We start from the raw sequence: 22,169 nt of genomic DNA on the forward strand, positions 1-22,169 counted from the left end.
CTTGTGGTCTTCTGTCTTGGGTCTTTGATTCGATAAATACCTGGTCTTAAACTACTAACATTTTTGTTGTTGTTCTTCAGATTTAGTTTGGTTCTAGGTGTCCATGAAAGGTCTGGGACCTGCTGCTTTGCAAGTGACATTTGGTAAAGCATCAGGGAGGGCCACCCAAGTACTAAAATTGTGACTCCATTCACCTGTAAAGTCCCAGGCAGTAGCCATGCACTGACATTTTGGGTAAATGATTTCTGTTACTGAAAGGCTTTAAGTATAATTTTCTGAGCTTGTTCTATGGAAAAGAAAGGTCTACCTCTGGTATTTGATAAACATCAAAGCACTTGGCTTACTTTTAAGTTTGTTCTCATGGACTTCCTTGGAGACCAGTAAGAAATGCTTGAGTTGAAAATCAGGGAAGGGACTGGGACACTCGTGGTGTTCATTACCGTGGGAGTAGAATTCATGCTTTGCTAGGGTTAAGGACCAGAATCCATGGTCATCAGCAAATTTGACCCCAGGTCTCGCTTTATCAGTGCTGGGTGAGTCTCAGGGTTGGAAAGGACCTTCACAGTGTTAGAGTCTAACCACTCATTCCATGCTTGCATCCCCGTGATGACATGTTGCCCATCTCTGTTTGCTTCCCCCAAGATGTCCGTCCCATAGAACAGAGGCTGCAAGCTGGCAGCCTACAGAAGTGTTTTGTTTGGCCTGCCTGGTATTTAGATGTTTTTAAAATTTATCTTGTAACATTTGAAAACAGGGAGAGTTCTCATAGATTTTTGGGACTCTAGCTTCTCCTGAAAATCAGTTAACTATGTTGGTGCTGTATCCCTTCAGGCATATCACTCCAATAGCCTGGAGTGAGGGAGCCTCTCCCTCCTCCTCCCCCCATTTACACGAAGTGTGTGTTTTCAGCTCACCACATCGTCCAGACTGCTTTTCACTCATCGTGTTGCCTCCGCGCGCTTGGGAGTCTTGGACGTCCGTCCGTCTCAGGACCCTTATTCACTGGCTTGACACCGTGAGAAACCCACTCTAATCAATGTGAACCTCTCTGTTTTTTTAGGAATCAGAGCTCATCCTCACCCTTCAGCTCTGGTCTTCCTACTGTGGCTCATGTTTTCTTCTCTCTCCTGATTCGTGTCTCCACGGTCTGCTGATACCCTAGTTCATTTGAGTCAAATGTTTAGGCTCTCACAATCTATATTTTTTAATAGATTCTATGTAGTTGGGGGAGGAACAAGGAAAGGAGATGGCCCCTACACAGGAGTTAATAGCTCATTTGACAAAGTGGAGAAACAGCTTGTGTACACGGAGTAATAAATAGATCAGGATGAATGCGGTCTCCCAGGTATGACCCTGCTCTCTTGCAGAGAGGTTCACCTTGTTGCGCACTGGCCAGCTGGTTCTGCCTATGTGGAGAGAACAACGGAGAACTTTTTCAACATTGGGTGCTATTAGATCTGACCTGAGAGAAGGAGAATATGTAATTGTTCTTAAGGGAACTGAGTCTGATATCTTTGTCTGATTGTTAATATCATCAAAGCAAATTTCTTAAAGCCCCTATGATTTTTCTGGTCTCACTTGATGTTTATTGTGCTTAGCACAAATCATGGGAAAGCTAACATTTACTTTACATTTATATTCAAAATATATTGGCATTATGGTTGCTTTTGGGTGGTCTAAATGCCTCCTCAAACTTGGAGAGGGCCCACCCAGCTGTTAGGAGGGAGATTACCTTACCTCTAAATGATCAGATTTCCACTCAGAGATTAATAATAGGGCTCTTTTCAACAGTACCTTTCAGAAAATTTACATTTTATTAAATACATATATTTAGAGAGAGAGGAGAGGAAGAAGGAGAGAGAGAGACACACACACACAAATGGAGGAGTTATTAAGGTTACTTTAAAACCTTTTAGAAATGGGCATTGCTTGTCACAAGTGAACAGTAATGAGCATACACTTGACCATCTTAATGAGCTGAACTCCCATGAAGTTAAAGAAGCTGGTCTTTCCCGCTGGGCCTTTCTGGTTCCCCAGCTATTTCATAACAACAGACAATGGTATTAAGCACTTATATTTCTAGGCAAATCCATTATTAGTTGGGCAAGGGGAATCATTTCAAGTAAAATCGAGGACAACACAAATCTTTAACTCAATTCAGACTCTACTCTAATTTCTGAAAGTCTAATCTACTTAGTTAACATTTTTAACTGTGGCTTTTCAAACCGTAACCCCACTGAAAGGTGACTTAGGATTGGCAACAAAACCATCACATCACACAAAAGGATTTTTCCCGATGCTATGTCAAGCCTGGTTGGAAACTGGAGGCTTTAGAAATCTACCAAGACTATCTAATTTTACTAGATTTGTTTGCCCAGTATTGAGGTCTGTGGGTTTGAGTAAGTCTGAGAAGTCTGTGGTAACATCTCAGTACATACATTTTCATATAAAAGTATTATGAGAAAAAGAGAGTGGGGGATATAAGTGTTATTAGAGCGGGGGTAATGTGATTCCAATCTTTTCTAAGTTCAAATGTTTTTTCTTTAGTCCTTGTCCGAAGTAACATTGCAACTGAAAGTGAAAGGATCCAGTTTACCTTTGACATGTTAGGTGGTAAATAGAGTGACTCAAGCTCAATCCATTGTGCGCAAGGAACCGATACATCCACTCTGACTCTGGTCACCCAGAGAAGTCCCAAGAATGGCATGTCTGGGGAGAACACCACCAGACAGAGGATCATGAGGAGAGGCTTGGGGAATTCACCCCCAAATCACTAGACTATCTGTTTAGGTTTCCACAGGAAGCAAGAGAAGTGAAACCGAAGTGAGGACCTGGATTCAATACTGAGATTCAAAGAGAGCTTCACCGGAAAAATGAAAATATTTGTATTGAATATTGGTGCCCTTTACTTCCCAAAATGGACTTATTTCTAAATACATAGGTAACTGAATAGAAAGGGATTTGGGGAAAGGGACCCCTATTGAGGAAAAAACTGAAAGAAGGTTTTATGGTAATTTTTCAGAGATTCCTTTGGAAAGCAAATAATCATTTGTCAATTTGGTTATTTTGTAAGTTCGAATTTTCTTATGACGGGATTTCTTCAGGAGGACGCAAGTGTTGTTTATCCAAACAAGCCACTTGAAGGGCAAGGTTTATGTCTTGGTTAATTTATTATTGTTTATCTGCTTTGTGAAAATATTCTTTCTACTCTATTTATAAAACCCGGTTAAGAGCTGCTTGCTATTCACTTGGCATCATCGCTATTGGTAAATAAGTTTCTTTTTGGTTTTTAAGAATTTCCTTTGTGGAGTATGGCCTCCAGATAAGAGGACAAACACTGAAATTAGCCCTCCCTCCAGTCACCATCATGGGAGAAATATGTGTGGGGGTGTTCTCTGACCTGAACAGAAAACACTGGGGGGCGGGGAGAAGTCGTCAAGGCATTGACAAGACTAACAAACATGCTTTAAGACCTTGTTGTGATAGACCAATTCTGCCTTTTAGGGAAGACGTGTAAAACCCACTCCTCCAAACATTTCCTTTGGAATCACACCACAGAACTATCTTTTTATTTGCTTTTGGCCAGGGCTGTTGACTCAAGGAGATGGTGTCAACTGTTGTCTTTCCTGTTGCAAAGCTCATTTGGCCACTGAGCCATCTTTCAGGATTGGGCACCGAGAGATGGATGCAGAAAAGAGGAAGCTGGAGAGTGCAGACAGGCAATTGGTAAGTCAGCTTCCCCAGGGCCAGGTGCTTTCGGATTAAGGAATGGGCCCCAACTTGTTTCCGCTACAACTGTGCAATAGCTCAGTCACAGCGTGGCTGCCATCTCATCCATCCCAAGTAAGACCCAAGGGGTGATTTCGTGTGAGTGGGTGAAACCACTGATCTGTTTAATACAACTAACCCTCCATTAGCTGACAGGAGGAGTAGGTGGAAGAGATACAGAGGAGGAGAGGTCCTCTACTTAGAAGGATTTCTTTTTCTTAATCAAGTTTCGCATGTGTAAAGTGACAATGATATTCTTCATCATAAGTGAGATCAGAGGGGTAAATAAAAATAATGCACACAAGAAGCCTACCAAGGCTTTAGCCCACAGAAGAGACATCATCTACGGGTGTGAATCTAAACCTCACCCTTAGCGCCACTGCTAATCCCAGGCTATGGTGGGAAAGGGCAGCTCCAGACTAGGATGGGAAGCTCATCATAATTTACATCACTTCCCACAGCCACGTGTATGGTCTGGTGCCCAACGAGGCCATTTTTATTAAATCCATTGTGCTACTTACTAACTGACTGCCTGTCAACTTCACATCCATCCTTCTCTACTCTACTTTGGGACTCTGGGAACTACATTTTTCCTCTGTCGGCTAGCTGGTTCTCTGTGAGAAGCAGCCAATAGAATATACTAGAGGAAGACAGGAAGGCAGGAAGATGGGGACGTGGCGGCACAGTTGGTTCCCAACTGCGGCTAGTACCTGCACCCCCAGAACCTGTCTTAATGTCTGTGCCTTCCTTCCCCAAAGAAACCGCAACACCAGCCAGGTGACACCCCTTCTGAGACTTCTGAGTCCTAGCTCCATGGGATGTCTCCTTAAGTTTCTAGGTTCTGACAACCCCTCTGTCCTCCTTGTGTTTTCCTAAGCGTGGGAATGGTGGGCTCATTTTATAATTAATATTGCTACAGTTAATATTGTCTTGGTGCATCCTTTCTGACTTTTTAGTTCTGAAACCCTTAGAGGACCATACATACCTGCTGTGCCTTGTGTTTCTGTCTTCACAATATACCTTGTAGACACTCGGGCATAGAGATCTTCCCAGTTCTTTATATTAGCCGCAAAGTATTCCTTCCAGCTGATGTATCATAATTTATTTAACCAGTATCTTATTGGTGGACTTCTGGCTCTTTTCAATATTTTCCGGTTCAGACACAGCTTCAGTGAATGACACGGCAACATTACAGACCACCTACATCATTTTGCGTATGTGCAAGTTTATCTATGGACAGATCTTCTGAAGTGACATTGCCTGGATCTAAGGGTGGACTCACTGAGATGTTGCCAAACTGCCTTTGGAATTGGGACATAGGAATTCACATTTATGATAACAGTGCATAAGACTGCCTGCTTCCTGAAGGGTCCTCAGCTGATTTACATTAGCTTCTGCTAATAGAATAGCTTTAGGCCTAAGAAATGGTGTCAGTGGAGCCTGGAAATCAGCATTCCCGCCATGCCTGACAACTACTCAGACGGACAGCCCTCTTGCCCTTCATTTAGGGCCTGGGGGATGCTTGAGAAGTCAGACTCACAGAGACCCATTGTACCCCTTCGGAACCCACGGAAAATGTTCCTCCTGTGCATTATTTATGACTTTTCTGCATTTATATAATATCCAGCTTCCTGAAAGTAATTTGTTTTGGATTGTGTAGTGCTGGGCAGCACATCAAAGGTATGCTAAGCAGTGGTAATAAAACATTGAGGTTTATGGTCACTGAGGTATTAAATATCACTCATAAATTACAGGGTGAGTATTTTAAATGAGCTATGGCTCGGAGAACAGTAGGCGCCCCATCTCTGCACATATTAATTGCTACAGCCTGGCTTATTAATTATCAATAGTTTCAAAGGCTTTGTTGCTATTGTTTTCTTAAGGAACTATTTGAGACCCTTTCTATGGTTCTGTTTAATGTGTGTGTGAGTGAGTGTGTTGTGTGCATAAGCTGGCATTAAGCTTAACAAAAGTGGGAAAATACTTGAGAGTACTGTAGGGTCTGATTGACTTTCATTTAAAAATCAAAGAGCCCTCCGTTTCAACCACTGGTACTCTGGTTGCTGTTCCCCAACAAGACATGTTCCCTACTGCTTTCGACTCCAAGCAGTGGCAGCCGGAAGGACAGTATAGATTTATTTTACTTCAGTTTCTGGTCAGCTTGACCAGAGTCTAGTTCTAAGGCTCCAACCCAGTGATTCCAACCCTTTTCTGCCAAATCACACCCACCCCATCCTCCCCCAACCCCCGCATCTGCCTAAATTTCACAGGTTCCCTTTCTCTTTGAATACTCCAATATCCTTTTATCTCTGCCTCCCTGTAACGTTGCTTTATCATCATGGCCTCTGAGGGGCCTACCATCTCTCGTCTGCAAGCTTCTGCGTATTTTTCCTCAGGTGCGTTCCTTTAGACTTTTGGGTTAAAATTTTCAACTAGAAATCACTAAGGAGTCCCAGAGAACACCCAAACACCAAACTCGGACTAGTATTTTAGTAAAACCCAGTGGCTTGCTTTTGGGGAGCTTAACAATTTAAGACAAGCTGTCCGGGCACAGAGTCGATCCAAGGACACAGAACCTTGGAAAAATCTTCCCAGTTTTGTGTAGTAGGAGACTAGAGCTACTATAGGCAGTTGAGAATTTAGGAAGTAGATGGCTATACATATAAATCAGGCTAGACTCCTTGCTGTTCTTTGGCCTTGACCTTTTTACTGCAAGTGGCTCTGTGTGGCTACCTTTGTCCAGAAAAGCCGTTCTATACTTTTTTGGTTTGACTTTAATCGTATGAAAAGAGGAATTCCAGACAGGAAAGGTAGGTGGCTATAGATAGTTTATGGAGATGGCAGGTTAGACCTGCTCTGTCCAATATGGTAGCCAAGAGCCACATATGGCTGTTGAGATTTTGTATATAAGTGAAACTAAGGAACTGAATTTGTCATTTTATTTAATTTCAAGTAATTGAATTTAAATTTAAAAGCAATGCTTGATTCAGTGATTAAAAAACTTTTATGTATGTTTGGAATAAGTTGGATATGTGAATCTATCTTTGCAATTCTAAATTTTATGAATCTAAATACAGAGCAAGCATTTCTAATGAAAATTTAACATCCAAATAGAGATGCACTCTAAGTTTAAAGTGCATGCCAGGTTTTAAAGACTTAGTATAAAAATATTTAAAATAGCTTATGAAAAATTTTTATTGATTACATATATTTTGAGTATGTTAAGTAAAATCTATTATCAAAATTAATTTTGCCTGTTCATTTTCATTTTTTAAACTGTGGCTACCTGAAAATTTTAAATTACATACATGGTTTCTACCAGGAAGTTCTGGGTTAGAACAAATATATCTTGGAGCGGTCTGGAGACCCTTGGAGCCCATTCCTACTGACTTCTACAGAAATCTTGATTGTAACAATTACTTGGCACTAGCAAGGTGAACATTTCAAGAAAGTCCTGAAATACTAACTCAAAAGAGACTGCCAAGACTGGGAATTCATACTCTATACACACATTAAGAGTTTGAATTTCTCTACCAACAGTTGTCTTCCTTTGAATATTTTTAAACTTAAAGTAAACATTATTTTTCCTTTATACTTCCACAGCTTTTTTTTGGGGGGGGTCCTGAAACTTATGTTTTTTGAGAGTTTTCTATAGTGATCCAGAGTGATACTTGTAACTCTAGTTAATTCAATTTCACTACCGTATAATGCATGGTATTCCAATGTCTTAATACACCACAGCTGATTTACTGGCCTCCCTTTACTGAACATTTAGATTGTTTCCACCACTCAGGTTGTTTCTCACCATACGAACCAGTGGTGCTGTGAAACATTCTTGTTCACATTTCCTTGTACACACGTGCAAGAACTTCTTTGGAGTGTAAGTCTGGAAGTGAAACTAAGGTGTAGGCCCAATCCATCTTCAACTTTACTAGACAGTGTTAAATTGTTCTCCAGGGATCCTATCAATCTATCCTTCCAACATCAGTATTCTGTCACTCTCTTCTCCACATCTGGTATTCTTTAAGTGAAAATGTTTTGTGACCTAAAGCATGAAACACTGTCTCTGCTGGTTTCGCTTTTTTCCAGACAACTTTTCATATTTACTGATCAGTCAGTCATCTTTCTTGACCTGTTCATGACTGTTGCCCATTTTTCTCTTGGGTAATTAGCTTTTTCAGGTGAAAGACTCTTCCATCTTGAAGCCGATACATAGCTGACAAATGAGCTGTTCAATATCTCAGCATTGCTCCTTTTTCTGTACTTGCTTTTCCTTCTCTTTAAATGTTTATTGTTTAAGTTTGTCTTGTGAGATCAGAGAAGGACCTCCCCCTTCCTACTCCCTACCAACTTCTGCTGTTTCTGAAAACTATAAGGAACGGAGTAACAAGCAGAATCACTCAGGATTTTACACCAAGGGGCCACCAGAAGAAAGGACGAAGCAAGACAGGCTCTATTTTTTTAACCCAGGCAATAGATATGCCAATGTGTTCTCCCCACAATAAGGAGAAAAGCTACTACTTGCAACAGAAAAAAAAAAAAAAAAAAAAGATAAAAACTGCCACATTTAGTGTATGTATGTTACTGAGAGGGTTCCATGGATGATAATTATAATGAGATAAGAAAAATGAAATAAGGGGCCCTGGGTGGCTCAGTCATTAAGCATCTGCCTTAGGCTCAGGTCATGATCCCAGGGTCTTGAGATTGAGCCCCATATCCATCTCCCTGCACCACGGGAAGCCTGCTTCTCCCTCTCCCACTTGTCTCCCTGATTGTGTTCCCTCTCTCACTGTCTCTTTCTCTCTCTCTTCTCAATCTGTCAAATAAATAAATAAAATCTTTAAAAAAAAAGGAAAGAAAAATGAAATGACGTGAAGATTCCAAAATTGCTACTAGTTTAAAAGTAGTAATGAAAACTAGCTTGAAGACAGCAAAAGTGCTTTCAAAAGCACCCATTGAATCTACAGCTATATGGTCAGGTTGAATCCATGGGACTGCAATTTTTAAGCAGACAGTAAGACACAAAGCTCTCTCAATAATTCTAGCTTATATTCATAGACACTTGTGAAGCTGTCTTTGAAAGCTTGTCTGTGGCCTGTAACAGCCTTTGTTTCTTAGGATACTTGGTATCCTAAGAATAGATATGGTCATTAAATGTTAATAACGATACCTAGTATTTATACAACACCTTTCATCCGAACACCTCAAAGAACCGGGCACACATTAACTCACTAATTCCCATAAGAGCCATGAGGCAAGAGTTATTATACCCATTTTACTGATGAAGGAACTGAGGTACAGAGAATTTAAGTAACTTCACTTACTCAAGGCCACATGGGATGTTAAAATTTTAACTGAGAATGGGTTTAGACCTCATGCACTCTGTTCATGTTTGTCTAAAAATTTATCAGCTTGTTTTCAAAGGTTGTGGGATTTTTTTTTCTTTTCCCCCCTCCTTTTTCTCTTAGTGAGTTGTGTTACATAGACAATTATGAAAGAGATATTTTTCACTGCTTAAAAGCAAATTTCCAGGGGCACCTAGGTGGCTCAGTTGGTTAAGCTTCTGCCTTCAGTTCAGGTCATGATCTCAGGGTCCTGGGATTGAGCCCTACGTGGTTGTCAGGCTCTCTGCTCAGCAGGAGTCTGCTTCTCCCTCTCCCTCTGCCTTTCTCCATCACTTCCCAGCTCATGCACATGTTCTCTCTCTCAAATAAATAAATAAAATCTTAAAAAGAGAAGGCGAATTTTCAAATGGCAGCACCATGTCATATAATTTTGGAGACGTGTTTACTGAACAAAAGAAAGAAGTGTGTGGCAGAAAGTAACAGAAAGGTTATACAAGATAATCACTAATATCTGATAAAGGAACCGTCAGATCATTCCCTAAAAAAAGTTACCTCTCATTTCTTTACAACTAAGAAAATTCTACCATTTCCACTGGTAGTTCTACTGCCTCTCCTGTAACTAGAAGATTCAGATACTTTTCTTTTGCTTGATGAGTCCCAGGGACCCTCATTAGTTCACTTATAGCCCATTTTATTAGGCCCCAAATTTCTTTTTATATTAAACAAACAGTTGACCTCACTGGTCTTATTCTTGCCCTCTGGCATGGTACAGAAAAGCCAAATCCCTCTTCAACAGGACAGACCTTCATAGCTTTGGACCCAGATCTTTTGTTTCCCTCTAGTCTTCTCCCTGGAACAACCAGAGTTTTAGCAACTGTAACTCACATGTTACTGTTTCTAGGTACATCCCATCCCGTTCACCCCTCTCTGACACACTCCAGTTGATCAAGGTCTCTCTCAAAATGTGGTACCCAGAACTAAACGTAATGTTCCAGATGTGGTTTGAGATCGGAGAACAGCTGCTCCCACTAACCACACCAGAGTTCTGACTCTATTTCAAAATGGTGGTTTAATCTTCCTGCAGTATTTTCTCCTCCTTTTCAAAAACAAGACAAAGCGAAAACAACCCAATTTACATAGTCATTTCTTAAATATTACTTAATATTTAATGTAAAATAATGTTATTTACTTACTTTTCATTATTTGAATAATTTCTATGCTTATATCCCCTTTTTTCGAATGTACTTCTGAATTTTATAAAAGTGGACATCATGAACAAATAACACTTTGAAGCTGATTAAAAATGGTGAGACTCAATTCAAGTAAATCCCAAGTTTTTTCTTAATCAGCTATTGGACTCTAATCTTAGTAACTAGCCTGGAGATTTGGGTGTACATTTTGTATTTGTCATGCAAGCTATATGCTAAATGCAACAGTGGGGTTTATGGCTTATTTTTAAAATAAAAATGTGTGTGTGTATTTCTGAGTACAGAAGAAATGAAGTTTAGCACGTGGGCTAATAACTCAAGTTTTAGAACTAGTTCCACATGAGTTTGAATTCTGGCCCTAACACATATGAATCACTGGACAAATTTATTTAAACTCCTTTAAACTTTAATTTCTTCATGTGTAATGTGAGGATAAAAATAGGACCTCTTAGGGCAATTGTGAAGATACTATGTGCTACTGAATACGAAATACTTAACACAGAACCTGACATAGAGAAAGTACTCCTCAGATATAAACTATTTTTATTGTGAAAATATTTGGAACATACAGAAAGGAGAAAAAAAGAAAATAAAAGTCACCTGTAATCCCCAGCCTGTTCTGGAAGAAACTACTATTGACAGCAAGAATATGTTCCTCAACATTTTTTTTATCCTTCAGCTACTCCTCAGTGAAAGGATTTCTTGTAGAACAAACAAGTTTGTGTAACCTAGCAGTAAAATTTCCAATGTATCATAATAAGCACTAAACATAATAATAATATTATAATAAACTCAGAACTATAAGAAATATACATGTACATATGTTAATTGTTATTAGAAGTTGTCTAAAAATAATACATAATAGATCTGATATTCCATGTTTTATAAAAGAAAAATCAGAAGAGGACATTTTTGATGCAATGGGTGTGGGTAAGGAAAGCCTATAAAAACATACAGGGTGCCTGTATGGCTCAGTCGGTTAAGTGGCTGCCTTCAGCTAGGGTTATGATCCCAGGGTCCTGGGATCCAGCCCCAGGTCAGGCTCCCTGCTCAGTGGAGAGCCTGCTTCCCCCTCTCCTTCTATCTGCCGCTCTACTTGTGCTCTCTATCTGTCAAATAAATTTTAAAAATTAAAAAAAAGAAAAAAAAACAAATATGTTGTATGTACAACATACAACCATGTCCTGTCCAGGTACATGTATATTCAAGACCTAAGAGCATCAGGGCAATTGCAGTTCTCAGAATCTTCTGTGATTTTATGTAACCAAATTAGAGATTTAATCAAGTTTTGATGATAATGCCAAAATAGTACTTTGAAGCCAGTAATCCCACCAGGAGATTTAAATTCCAACAGTAGTTGATTCATATTTACCTACGAGATTTACTTACGGGATTCATCTGACTGATAAATAGGTTTAAACTTGAATTAAATTGGTTTCTTTCTTTCCCCTAACATCTCCTTCCCATAGCATGGCCTCTACTCTGGGAAAAGAAAAAGATCTATGGTTTCCAAAGCAATTTTATTTTTGGCTTCTCTGCTGTGCCTGACGTGTGAGAGCGTTAGACCTGGGACCACACTTGCTCACCAGGTTGGAGCCTCCGGTTTCCTTTTCCACCCTCTTCACACAGCCTAATAATATCTGTCCATTGCCCTGCAGGACTGGATTCCTGCCAACCTGGGGAGACTCTCAGCACCAAAACCCTGAGGCACCCTTTACCGCCCCTTTCTCAAGCCCCTGAGCCACACCATTCCCACGTAATAAAACTTCTAAACCAGGTACTGAAGCCAAGGGGAGGCATTGACTCCAGCAGAGCCCTCCCCCTTCTCGGATCCCTCACCCCCCAGCTTTCGCCCGCATCTAGAAGGGGGAACACACCCACTAGAGGGTCCCGGGAAGGGCACCGACCTCCCAACGCCTGACCAGGTGCCAACGCCAAAAGGAACGTGGGGCCAGCGGGACGAGGGGAGGGGAGCAGAGCCCAAGGCACCCCCGTGTTTTATGGCACAACATTATCAGCACAGAGGCAGATGGCCACGCAGGTTGTTTGAAGAGCAGCCTGTGATAGACCGAGAGGGCGCGGGCTCCGTGAGTCACGCCGACAGGTGTGTTATTATCGAAGTGAGGTAGGGGGTCTGGAATGTGACTTAAAAGGCAGTAATGAGACATTCTCCATAAACGTATTAACTGCTTCAACTAACATGGCACTAAAAAGTGAGGGCAACCCCATTCTTACGAAATCTCTGCTCTCTAATGGAAGTGATGCGTAAGCAGAATCAGTAAGCCAAATGGGTCGGGCGACCCCTTCTATCCCGAGGAAGCCCCACATTCCTTACCCTCTTCTCCTCCCCCCACCACCCCATTTCTCAAACGGAATTCCATGGCTATTGTAAACAGCCTTTCCATGTTGGATGTTAATTCTTAAGAAAATCTCCCCCTTTCTTGCCATCCTGACCTCGAACGTAAAGCTTTCCTCCTGACGTGTTCTTCGACTTCACACTGGAGGGCAAGAAGCCTGTCAAAAACATTGTTTTGTATTCGTTCCTGCCTTTCAGGATCATCAGGATGTATTTACAATCCCCCCTGCAGGGGCAGAGACTTTCTCTAGTCGGGGGCCCTGGAGAGTGGGCAGTGGCCACCATTTCTGGTGTGTAATCCCGGGAGCTGAGCAGTGACTGCCATGGAGGCTGGCCACCAAGCAACTGTAAATGAGGATGGCCTAGACCAGACAATCTTGAACTCCATAAGCCTGTTTGCATCTGCAACTCAGAACCTCCCCTGAGTGCCCCTCAGACACCCCAGGGAATGTTTTACCGTTACCAGAATCACCTCAGCAAAGACAGGCTCAGGAAGTTGCCCCTGGCCAGCCTGACCGACATGTCAATGGGATGGTTGCCTATTCCAATTTTTCATATCCTGTGTTTTTGATCTTCTGTTTCTCTGCATGGAGAATTAGGATGGATAACAACTTGAGACCTGCTACACCTTGTTTCTGCTTGCCTCTTTCCTTCTAACAATATTTTTTTATTTTATAAATTTCAGGTGTACAGCTTTATAAGTCGACATCTGTATACACTACAAAGGGATCCCCACTTTGGTACCAACGGTTACCATCTGTCGCCATACAGTTGACCCCTTCTAACATTTTACCCATCTCCCAAGACCCTTCCCCTCTGGTGACCATCTGTCTCTCAATCGATGAGTTTGTTTTTGTATTATTTTGTTTGTTTATTTGTTTGAAGTTTTTTTTTATTCCACATGAGTGAAATCATACATTACTTGTCTTTCTCCATCTGCCCTTATTTCACTTAGCATAATACTCTCAAGGTGCATCCATGTTGTCACAAATGGCAAGATTTCACTCTTTTTTATGGCTGAGTAATATTCCATTGTATACATATATACCACATCTTCTTTATCCATTCATCTATTGATAAACATTTAGGCTATTTCCATATCCTTGCTCTCCTAAATAAAGTGCCAGTGAACATAAGAGTGCATATATCTTTTCAAATTAGTGTTTTTGTACTCTGAATAAATACCCAGATATGAAATGGCTGGGTCATGATATTTCCATTCTTAAATTTTTGAGGAATCTCCATACTATTTTCCATATTGGTTGCACCAATTTACATTCCACCAGCAATGTACTTTTCTCTACATCCTTTCCAACACTTGTTATTTCTTGTCTTTTAGATAACAGCCATTCTAACTGGTGTTAATGATATCTCATTGTGGTTTTGATTTGCATTTCCCTAACAATTAATGATACTGAACATCTTTTCATGTATCTATTGGCCATTAGTATGTCTTCTTTGGTGAAATGTCTGTTCAGATCCTCTTTCCATTTTTTAATTGGGTTGTTTGTTTGTTTTGTAGTTGAAGTGTGTGAATTTTCTATATATTTTTTATATTAACCCCCTATAAGGTATATGATTAACATATATCTTTTTCCATTCAGTAAGCTGTCTTTTCATTTTGATGATGGATTCCTTTTTGTGAAGAAGCTTTTTAGTTTGGTGTAGTCCCATTTGCTTATTTTTTTGTTTTGTTTCCCTTACTTTTACAGTCAGAGTCACAAAGACATCACTAAGACCAATGTCAAGGACTTAACCACATATATTTTCTTCTAGGGATTTTATGTTTTCAGGTTTTATATTTAAGTCCTTAATTCATTTTGAGTTATTTTTTGTGTATGGTATAAAATAGTGGTCTAGTTCTATTCTTTTGCACGTGGATGCCCACTTTTCCCAAAACCATTGTATGTTCTTGGTTCTTTTGTCATAAATGAATTGTTCATATATATATCAGTTTACTTCTGGACTCTCAATTCTGTTTCATTGATCTGTGAGTCTGCTTTTGTACCAATATCATAATGTTTTGATTACCATAGCTTTATAGTACAGACTTCCAGTTTTGTTCTTCTTTCTCAAGATTACTTTTTCTATTCAGGATCTTCTGTGATTCCATACAAACTTTAAAATTATTTGCTGTAGTTCTATGACATATGCTATTGGAATTTTAATAGATATTGCAATGAATTTGTAGACTTCTTTGGACAGTATAGACATTTTAACAATATTAATTCTTCCAACCTATAAGAATGGAATATCTTTCCATTTATTTGTCTTCTACAATTTCTTTTGTTGGTGTCTTACAGTTTTCAGTGGGCACATCTTTCACCTGCTGGGCTAAATTAGTTCCTACATTTCTTAATTTTTCTTCCTGCTGTTCTGTTCTATCTGTATAGGAATGCCACCAATTTCTGTATAATGATACTGTATCTAGCAACATCACTAAATTCATTTATTAATTGTTACAGTCTTTTGGTGGTTCTTTAGGATTTTCTATTTAGAGTATCATGTCATCTGCAAATACTGACAGTTTTACTTCTTATTTTCTGACTTGAATACCTTTTATTTCTTTTTCTTGCCTGATTGTTGTGGCTGTGACACTCAATATCTACATTGAATAAAAGTGGTAAGAGTGTGCATTCTTGTCTTGTTCCTGTTCTTAGAGGAAAAGCTTTGAGCTTTTCACCATCAAGTATGTTTGCTGTGGGACTGTAATATGTGGTATTTATTATGTTTTGATACATCGCACTATACTTATTTGCTGAGAGTTTTTATCATAAGTGGATATTGAATTTTTTCAAATGCTTTTTTCTGCATCTATTAAGATGATCATATAATTTTATATTTCATTTTGTTAACATGATGTATTATGTTGATTAATTTGTAGATGTTGAATCATCCTTGCAAGTCTGGAATAAATCCTACTTGATTGTGATATGTGATCCTTCTTGTGTGTTGGATTTGTTTTGTTAAAATTTTGTTAAGGATATTTGCATCTATTTTCATCAGAGATATTGGCCTGTAATTTTTCTTTTTTTGTGATATCCTTGTCTGGTTTGGGTATCAGTGTAATGCTGGTTTCATAAAATGTGCTTGAAATCTTTTCCTCCTCTTCAGTTTTTTGGAAGAGTTTGAGAAGGATAGGTATTAAAAATCTTTGAATGTTTGGTGCAATTCACCAGTGAAGCTATTTAATTCTGGACTTTTGTTTGTTGAGAGATGATGATGATGATGATTTTAATCTGTTTACTAGATACTGGCCTATTCAGATTTTCATTTCTTCATGATTTTGGAAGATGTCTTGAAAGATACTTTTTTTTTTTTGAAGATTCTTATTTCTAGAAATTTAGTCATTTCTTCTAAGTTGTCCAGTTTGTTGGTGTTTAATTGTTGATAGTCGTCTCTTATGATTCTTTGCATTTCTGCAGTTCTGACTGCTCTTTCATTTCTAATTTTATTTATTTGAGTCTTCCCTCTTTTCTCTCTTGGTTAGTCTAGCTAAGAGTTTGTTGATTTTTTTTTTTTTTCAGAGAGCCTGTTGTAGTTTCATTGTTTTCTTTTTTTTATTGTCTGTTTAGTCTCTATCTCATGTATTTCTGCTCTGAAATTTATTATTTTCTTCCTTCTACTAATTTTGAGCTCTTTTTATTCTTTTTCTAGTTCCACTGGGTGTAAAATTAGATTTTTTTAATTTGAGATTATTCTTGCCTCCTTAGGTAGGCCTGTATTGCTATGAGCTTCCCTCTAAGTGTTCCTTTTGCTGCACCCTATTGATTTTGGTATGTTGTATTACTGTTTTCATTTGCCTCTAGGTTGTCTGGGTTTTTTTTTTTTTTTAATTTCTCCTTTGATCATTTGATGACCCATTGGTTGTTCAGTAACATGATTTTTCATTTTCATGTTTTTATGGTTTTTCCTGTTTTCTTACAATTAATTTCTAATTCATACCATGGTGATCATAAAAGATGCTTGGTATGATTTAAATTTTCCAGAACTTATTGAGACTTGTTTTGTGGTCCTTAACATTACTATTGTCGTCAATAATAATACTAACATCAATACCTACGCTTGCCCATACTTGTCACTTTTTCAGTGTTGAGATGTTGCATACTATTTCATTATTATTAATGGTTTTGTGATAACTTTATAGACTGTTGATTTATTTTGAGCAAATTCAGTGCACTATTAAAAAGGGTCAGTATACTTCTTAAGATTATAATTTACTTACTATCTTCATACAAAAGTCATTGGATGGTGTCTTCATACATTAGCTCAAACTTTGGCTATTGTCTGGTGTAAGAGACTAGCTTTTCTCAAACTTAACTCTTTGCTTAATTAAAGGAAAAAGGAGAAAGAAAGTAATATTTATTGAGGCCTAATACATAGCAGGCACCTTTTCACAGCGGATCTCAATGACTTTCCCATTGGTGCTAAGAGATAGCTCTTATTATGCCCATATTATACACAAGAACTTGGTATTATTGCCCAAGGTGACAGAGCTATTAAGTGGCAGATCAGAATTTAAACTTGAATATAAAGTTCTGTCTACCTCCAAGTATTCAAATAATTAGCCTACATGTCCAATATTTAAATGTAAGACTCTTAGACTCTCAAAAACATACATATTCAGCATTTTAGCTTATTTGATAAAACCAAATAAGTCATATGAAACCCAGTCATGAAAACAGAATCTGTAAGTTGGGAATAATCTTGTAAAAACAAACAAACAAAAAATACAACTTTTAAGCTTAATTATTTACTAAGGACACTTGATTTTCTTTTGTTTTCTTAAGATATTATTTATTTACTTGAGAGTGAGAAAGCAAGAGGGCCAGCACTAGCAGGGTGGAGGGGCAGAGGGAGAAGCAGACTCACAGCTGAGCAGGGAGCTCTATGTGGGCCCTGACCCCAGAACCCCGGAGTCAAAAGCAGATGCTTAACTGACTGAGCCACCAGATACCCCTTCCATCGCTTCATAAAGGATAACTAAGAAATAAATATAAATTACTGAAATAATTCAGTGTTAATAAAGTTTTTTTTATTATTACATAATTTAAATTCTTCAGCTAACATTTTCTAAATGATTCACCTATATTTCTATTTGTTTTTTAATTCAAGGTTCTGAGATTTTATTAGTTAAATCATTCCTGCTTCCAGATAATAGCCATCTCCCTACAGTTGAAATAATTGTAGACAAATGTTCAGGAAATTGTCAACTACCATATTGTCTATTTTACTCTTCTGCCACATTGGGAATTAGCAAAGCTCAAACCTACCAAATATGCATTTTAGATAAAAAAAAATTTAGATGGAGGGATGCCTGGGTGGCTCAGTTAGTTAAGCATCTACTTTAGGCTCAGGTCATGATCCCAGGGTCCTGGGATTGAGACCCGCATTGGGGCTCCTTACTCAGCAGGGAGCCTGCTTCTCCCTCTGCCTGCTGTCCCTCCTACCCCCCGGATTGTGCACTCACTCTCTCTTTCTCTCTCTCTGACAAATAAATAAATAAAATCTTAAAAAAAATAAAAGAAAAATTTAGCTGGAAACTAAGACCAAGCTGTAGAGGAACACTGCGAATAGTCCTTGGCCCTATATAATGGTACTTGTTGTTTGTGGCTTTATGTCTTAGACTTTCTGCACCTTCGTTTTCATGCTTGGAGCATGGAACCAGATAATTACTATGGACTCATACATTTCAAACCTTCCACGATTCTATGGTTCACAGCAAGGTCATAGGCTAAGTTCCACTCTTGCTTCTCTGTGTAACTGTTGCTTGGAGATTCCCAGAACCCTTTCCTCCTTCTTCACTGACAGCGCCTGCCCATACTCCTGCCTTGGTGAACTGCTCCCCTCTCCCCAGCACTTGTCTTATTATTCTGGTGTGGCAGACACTCAGACTGCTCCACCCATTGACCACAGGGATGAGCTAGTGATGAGCATATGAACTAAATCAGGCCAACCCAAGTCTTTCTCTGAGATTTTCCATACAGCAGCTGGCAGGAAAATGTATCTTTCCCTTTGGAACTCAAGCTTTAATGATGTGACCCCAAAACTGCCTGTTCTCATATCCCCTAACCCATGAAAGAGTTGTGAGCAAAGGGCCAGCCTGAGGCAGAAGCCAAGATGAGAGACATGAGAAGACTGATTGTGTTCAGTCTTCTGATTGTGTTCAGTGGTGTTCAGTCACTGGGTCTGATTGACACTGAAGGCAGCTCCATAGTTACCTTCCTGTGATTTGGTTCTGGGAATCTAGAATGACCATTTCTTTGCTTAAGTTCTCTAAGTATGGAGTCTTCTGTCACTTATCACCAAAAAAGTCCTAAGCAATACAATGTTCACTTTCCTCCAACTGCCAGTGTTCTATATTCCAGTTCTGTTAAATTTTGTGAAGATAGTTTTTATGAGCGCAACAATTTAACAATTCACCCTGTCCTTGGAACTTTTACTCTTGAGGTGATACAATCGAATGACAGACTTATGTCAATGCTCTAAAACGCGGTGATTTGAAATTTAAGCACTGAGTTTTAGGTGATGGATACTTTTAGTCATGAACCAAGAAATCTCTTCTCTCTCAAGAACACCTGAGACTTTCTTCAGCATCCTGATGTTCCAAAAGAGATAATCAAATAAAAGAAAATATCAAACAAATTACTGAGTCACTGGATAGAACCTCTAAAATGAAACTCAGGAATGGGGGATGTCTTTGTCATGCAGTATTTGTCACTAGATTAAGAGGTAATAAGATCTCCTCATAGCAGGGACGCCTGGGTGGCTCAGTTGGTTGGACGACTGCCTTCGGCTCAGGTCATGATCCTGGAGTCCCGGGATCGAGTCCCGCATCGGGCTCCCAGCTCCACGGGGAGTCTGCTTCTCTCTCTGACCTTCTCCTTGCTCATGCTTTCTCTCACTGTCTCTCTCTCAAATAAATAAATAAAATCTTAAAAAAAAAAAAAAAGATCTCCTCATAGCAATATAAGCAGGAGAGCAGGAAGAGAGGGGATGGAGGGGAGCAGGGAAACACCTGGAGACACCTCTGAAATTTCTGATTGAACATCATGGCGAGTTTATGACCAACTCTGGGGAGATCACTGAGCAGTGTATTCTAGGTGAAGGCCTAGAAAAGGCCCAGAGCAGCCTTGGCTCCCTGTTGCAAGGAAACTGGCGAGGCATGTTTTGGGGAAGTAGTTCAACACTCCCAACAAATATAGAGAATATATAGGGACACTTCATCTAAGAGAAGAAAACCATATACAAGAACTCCAATCCATGGTTATAAATGTAAAGTGAGAAGAGAGGTCTTTCTGCCTCACTGGTAAGAACAACTCTAGAAAACCCAAAGGAATCCTCCAAGCCAGTGTTTGGTACATGGCAGAACTTGTGAAAGACACGAAAGTCAGTGAGTGGCTAAGAGCACAAACCACCCTTACAGATGGGGGGAGATGGCTCCAGAGAGCGCCAACCAACCAAAGCTACTCTCCACCACAGACATTCAAAGATAAACAAGTTTGTTTTCCATTTTAAGTAAAACTTATTTGCTTTAAATACAAATAAGCCTGAATCCAAACTTCAAGATGACATGTATAAATCCCAAGACTTCCATTCCTTTTTCCTTCTCATAGCCTTTCCACAGTAAGAGCAGTGTATAGTCTCATCGTTGGAATTTGAATCCCACAAATATAATTATCACTGCAGTATACTAATAATATTTTAGGAATTAAGGCTTTAATGAGGCCACAAAGGATTATATAGTAAGTTACTCTAAGTACCGTGATTTTGGTTATTGTAGAAATTAACTCCGATGGCTCTATAGGATTGAGGACTCCATATATATGATTTCTGCCTCATCCTTTTCTCAATTGCCTTAAGCATTTTCTAAAGTTGTACACTGGTGCTGGGAGGTACCGTTGAAATGATCTGGCCTAATCTCCTTGTCATTTGGCGACCAGTACACTAGGCTCAAATAGATGACAAGACTTGCTTGGGGGCACATAGGCTTGTAATGGCAGAGCCAGATCTAGAAGCCAGGTCTGTGGAATATCAAGTCCTGACTCAAACCATGGCTCCATAGACTCCTCTACAGAAGGTGGACATCAGGACAGAAGAATTTATAAAAGTAAGTAAAGGGGACAAGCAAACCAACTTAAACTGACCAGAATGGATTTGAGTGAGCAGGTGAAAATTGTAGCAAGTTAGAAAGAAAGAATGTTTACTCAAGTGCAGATGACCAGGGACTCATTTTCAATCGCAAACAAGATGTTCAAAAGTTAAATAACTGTAATTGCCTTTGAGGCTTTGATGGTACTTAACATTTGCATAATACCCTTCATCTGTAAGTTTTCAAAATACTGTAAAACTAGTGTGACTTACTCATTTTTACAGATGGGGAAACTGAGACTCTGCGGGGAATGAAAACTTGCCCAAAATGACACAAGGAAACAAGAACGGAACTTCACCTATGACTTTGGAATCATGGAGGTCTGAAACCTAAGAGTTCATCGTAATTATCTAGTTCTATCCTCCATGTGGAAGCTGAGGTACAGAAAGATCTAATGACCTGCCTAAGGTTGCAAAGATAGTAATGAGCTGTAATAAAATTCAGCTCCCCTCAAACCTAGTGCGGATCTCTTCCCACGTTCACACAGGCTGAATATGGCCCCACCCAGGCAGTTGTGAAGTGAGCCCCAGAAGGAAGTTTCTATGGAAGCTCTCTAGCTTTCTAGCCCCAAGGTCGTGCTTCATTCCTCATTCCCACCAGGGATTATCTGCTCTAGGATAATCTGCTCTAGGATAATTACCTGCCCTTCCTTTGGGGTTGTGAAGACCCAATATGAGACCCAGAAGGAGAACAGCACACTGGTTAAGGAAGCCCACCCAGCAACCCAGTTTCAGCTGGGGCGGGGTTTCTTCCAGTCTCCTCAGCTCTATCCTCCGCCACAGACATTGCCGGTCATCAGCCTGGCAGCATTTGATGGCTACTGACCAGACATGGCCTGTCCATTAGATTCTAAACGGTGTCTTCTCCTTCAACCTGAAACACTTAGGATTCTTCCCCTTACGAGCCACCCCTAAGCAAAAAACACCCTCTTCGTTTTCCTTTAAATGTTCTCTGGCAACCACAGGAGATGGCAACTCTGCTACAGTTGAAAATCTGTTCCACATCAAAGCCACCCTTTCTTTTCACCAGACTCGCAGAGCTTTTTATTCCCAGCCCTCCTGAATACTCCAAACGCCACCAGTGTTTACATTTTTGTCCAGCCTACACGTCTTTTCCTGCTTAAGAACATATGCCCTATCACTTTAGTCATGTGGCTAACACACCCTGCTTCCTTCCTTTTCCTCTGGCTCTTCTGGCCTCTGACTCAGTTACACCCATCCTGGCTGATGGTACAGTAGGGAACGTTTTAAAAATATCAATTCTTGCCAGTGCCCTCTGACATGGTTCTCTTGTTCAGCACCAAAAATACTCCAGCCACTCAGAAGCCCAAGAACTACTAG

This window comes from Lontra canadensis, unplaced genomic scaffold, assembly GCF_010015895.1.
Source record: "Lontra canadensis isolate GAN:19392208 unplaced genomic scaffold, GSC_riverotter_1.0 scaffold1, whole genome shotgun sequence".
NCBI lineage: Eukaryota > Metazoa > Chordata > Mammalia > Carnivora > Mustelidae > Lontra > Lontra canadensis.